Below are 4,606 nucleotides of genomic sequence, written 5' to 3'. Positions count from 1 at the left end.
GATGTTCATGTTGCTGCAGTCTGACCGCTAGATGTCGCTAAAAGTTACACACTGTAGCTTTAACTAAAACTAGTGAAACCCAACTAAACTAAGCAACTATGTACAAAGAAAGGAAACATGGCGGAATACCATTATCAATTAAATAATGCAATGACATCATCGTTTACCATGGATTTTATGTTTGAGAACCAAACTTTATCTTGAGAAATTTGGAAAGTTATCAAATTAGCTTTTAACTAATTAAGAGCAATAGGAAAGTTTCCAACATATGCATTAAATAATGTTTTATTAAAGGATTTGATAACACAATAATAAATAACTTTTTGTTAATTGATTCTTATCCATTGATTGAGCAAGTAGCAAGCAAATAGGGGGAATCCTATTAAATGGCTTTTGGCGATATATTTGTTACTCAGCATTTGAGAAAAAGTTATATTAGCGCTTAAACCTTTAGTAAAATAAAGTTTCTTTTAGCTTTCTAAACAACAGCTCAAACATGTTAGGATAGCCTACCATGCAATCAATCGTGTTAGCTTAGTCTTTACTCAAGAGTAAACACATGAAATGATAAAATATCATCAAAAAGACAGATTACTTAACTGGAGAATCTGTCCCTTACTGTGCCAGACCTGTAAACCTCTGCTGATCTCCATGTGGAAAGCTTGAGTTTTCTCAGCAGCTTAAGGCCAATTTATGCTTCTGACTCAAAGCCTCTGCAACCGTCAAATCTGTCTCTGTACGCGACCACGCCCCCCACGCAGAGGTTCTGCAACCGTCGGGGCGCACCTAAAAAAAAATATCCTGACTACGCGTTGAACCGTCGCAAACTCACGCAGAGCTCAAGTAGAAGTGCGCAGACAAAAAGCAGCTGCGATTGGTCCTTGGTATGATTGGTCCTTGGTATGCCTTCCCGGCTGTCTGTGTGGTCGTCCTTCTCGATTCGGTGCTGGGGCGCACCTTTTTTAAAACCGAGGAACAATGGACAACTACGTCGAAAGGATAATCGAGGAGGTTCGGAAGTACAACCACATGTATGATGCCTCAGATAAATAATATAAATCAATATATCTTGTACGATGTCTAGCAACTCTAGATCCATCTCCGTGACCGTGATATCTCGCAGATATGCCATTGTTGTTTTGGAAGACTCCCGCCGGCTCCACCAAAGTTCTTGTGAGTTTTGGAATAGGAAACTGCTGTGCATCCCTAGAAATTTCAGACCGACAGTGCTGAAGCATACCAGCAATACTGGTTTGTGACCAGACCCAGGCGACATTTGATGTGTGCGGTTGCAGAAGTATAATCTGCCCTTTAGTCTTTTTTTCAGCACTTTGTTTCTGATGTCAGCCAAGAGATTCCACTTAGCCTTAGTCAGTCTGGAGTTATGGGCATGGGGCCATGATGGTGGCTTCAACGATGGCTTCAATATGAGCCTCTCAGAAACTCATGGAAAAAAAGAAATATAAGCCCCATTTAAAATACCCTCTGAAAACTGATCTGTCCCGAGCTTGGTTCCTTACAACTGTTTACACACCACACTTGCACGGTTCTTCGCCTCCTAGTGATGCCTAGTGACAGATCTACAGTACTTCTGCTCTCTAGAGGTAAACAAGCAAATTAACATGGTGGCGCCTGTAACATTTAGGAAGTTTGCAGAGAGCCAGATGAAGAGGCATCCTTTGGTGAATTTACTTGACAGTCGGCTTTTGGGAAGTGAATATGACAAACAATAGTCTAATCGGGGTTTACAGACACAGGAAACGACAACGGACGTTGAGGCTCGTCACACTGCTAAGCAGAATCATCAGTGTAACTTCTGTGGTATGGTAGGGAAGCTGGTATTTTTATGAATACGAAATTTCATGATTATGGAAGCTGACTGTAAGGAGATGACGTGGTCTGCTCATGCACTGTTGTTATCTGAGAACCTAGCCAGAACTGAACTGCGCTGAGCCCTACTGATGAACTAGTACCATGTTAGCGCGGCCTTGCCGAGGTCCGTTTCAGTTGTGCGTGCCTTTTACACTCAAAAAGTACACTTCTCGGACCGTTCTCGACACAGTTTCAAAAGGGTAGTGTAAATGGGGCTAACGAGACAGTTGCTCTGTCCTCAATGGCCATTTAAATATCAGCATAATTATTGGTCCTCAATGTCTGAAACTGATATTATGGTTTACGGCCCAACAATATGCTTTGGACTCTTCGTATGCCTTGAGAGATTGGCTTTATAACTGTGGATATGATGTTTAATTACCAAATTTTAATTCAATTCAATTCAGTTTATTTATATAGCGCCAAATTCACAACACGTCATCTCAAGGCACTTTACAGTTCAACCAGATCATACAGTCAAATTGATACAAAGTTTTCTATCTAAGGAAAACCAGTTGATTGCATCGACTCATTGACTGCAAGCCCTCATATTAAGTATGCTTGTAGCGACAGTGGAGAGGAAAAACTCCCTTTTAACAGGAAGAAACCTCCAGTAGAACCAGGCTCAGTGTGAGCGGCCATCTGCTGAGGCCGACTGGGGTTCAAGGAGACAAAAGCAGAGACACAAAATGCAGCTGTAAAAGGCGGCCCCGTCCATTTTACAAAATGTTTAGCAGTTATTAAACTCATAAACAATTTTTCTGTGGTTTTCAAAGGATATAGATCTTCACTTGATAAGCCAAATATAAAAAGAGGTAATGGCTTCAAGTTTGTATGAAGAATTCATGATTTTGAATGATTTAGTATGAATAGTTAACTTTAATAATTATGACTAATAGGACAGTTGAATGTCTGAAACAAATATGCATATTAGTCATCCCCATAATTGTGTCATTACTTTTTGAAAATAAAAGAAACCATAACAACTAGTGCGTTCCGTGTCATCCTCCATGATTCCAAAGTATTTCTGGTTTTGTGCTGGAGTAATTTTTTGCACTGACTAAAATAGGTGGACATTAGGGAAAATGAGTTGGCCAATATTCATGATGGTGTTGGTGTTAAAAGATCATTATCTCTCCAGTTTCCTGGCAAGTGCCCAGCTCTGCATTAAACCAGGAAGCCGACTTTCTATTCTATTTCTAGGTTTTCCTTAATTATCAACCTCTGAAGAGGAATAAACTAAACTGCTGCCCTGTACAGCACTGCTCAGTGACACAAACGAAAGAGACAGTGGAATAGATTTATGAAATTTACAACTGCATTGTTTGATAATGATCTGCCAAAGTAAAATGTTCTTTTAGGGGAGGAGAACTTTCTTGAAGTAACTTTGAAGTTTATTAAAAAGTGATCAGAGAGGACAGGGTTGTAATGGAAATACTGTTATTTCCTCACATTAAATGCCATGTCAGCACAAGGTCAAAAGTATGAAGATTAGAACAAAGCCATTCAAGTCTAAGATTGTCAGGCTGGATGAAGTTTTGAGAGGACCCAATTTCAGAGACGGAAGCTGAAGTGGTATTGTGTAGTTTTGATAAAAGAAAAAGGGCAACTGAAGCAAAAATCCTAAAAGAACAAATGAAGAAAACCAGGGAGACATCAGGGAAAAACACACACGAGGAGCCAGGAAACGATGAGGACCCAGCAAACAGTGGCTGTGTTCAAATTCATGGACTGTGTCTTCCAAGGAGTTATTCGTCTACCTGGACTGGATCCTTCGAAGTCCGTGAAAATAAGGAGACCCGGAAAAGTTTTGGCTTTAAATTCAAACAGGTCTAGCCTTCCATGGCTTTCTCCATTGTATGCTCTGTCGCTTAGCAACCGTGACAATTGACACACAAAGCAGGAAAAGAAAAATTACCACCCTTTTCAAAACTATTTCTTTGTAATATTTATTCTTTTTTTATTGTAAAGTGAACAAAGACTACACTCATGAGAATACAGAGTATAATGAAGGTGACAACTACCGGCAAATGTAAATACATAAACATAACATGCTACTGTCATTTTGCACATCTCTGATGTTGCTGCTACAGTATTTTAAAATATCTATTACTGTAAAAATGCCAATAGCTGGATATTGGTTATTTATTCTCCAGGTGCACAGTTTAATATTGTTAAAACACTTTACAGTACATTATTTTATTGCTTATATTTTAACTCTTCCCTATTATGTTATAAGACATTTTTCTAAGGTCCATATTTGTACGACCATTTTTTTCAATAATCTTTTTGCTGCTGTAAATTTCCCCATTGCGGGACAATAAAAAATTGTCTATCCTATAAAAGGGGTAGAAAAATATAAGTAAATCTAAACAATGTATGTATAAAAAAATATACCTGCAAAATCTCATTATTCAACAACAAAAAAAATATTTTCATTCATTTCAGCGGGCGCTATTCACTGAACTATTCATGCTTGTATTATATTAAACTGAACTTCCAACATTCACCACTGGTTGGTGCCAAGTACCATTTCTTCTGATCATGAAGCAGCCGGCTTGCTTGGTCTCGCAATAAAACCTAGGGTAACCAAGCATAGACAGGATACACCAGACCCATCCTTTATTTCAGGCAAAAAAAAAGGACGCATTTGTATTCCGCATAATGAGGAGTCTTGTGCTCTGTTCGAAAACCTAGGACGCATCCTTAGAAGACCGGATTCGAAAGCCGATTA

Source organism: Cyprinodon variegatus, unplaced genomic scaffold, assembly GCF_000732505.1.
Source record: "Cyprinodon variegatus isolate N-32 unplaced genomic scaffold, C_variegatus-1.0 Scaffold78, whole genome shotgun sequence".
In the NCBI taxonomy this organism is placed as follows: domain Eukaryota; kingdom Metazoa; phylum Chordata; class Actinopteri; order Cyprinodontiformes; family Cyprinodontidae; genus Cyprinodon; species Cyprinodon variegatus.
The sequence above is the reverse complement of the archived record's forward strand: the minus strand, read 5'-3'. Positions refer to the sequence as shown.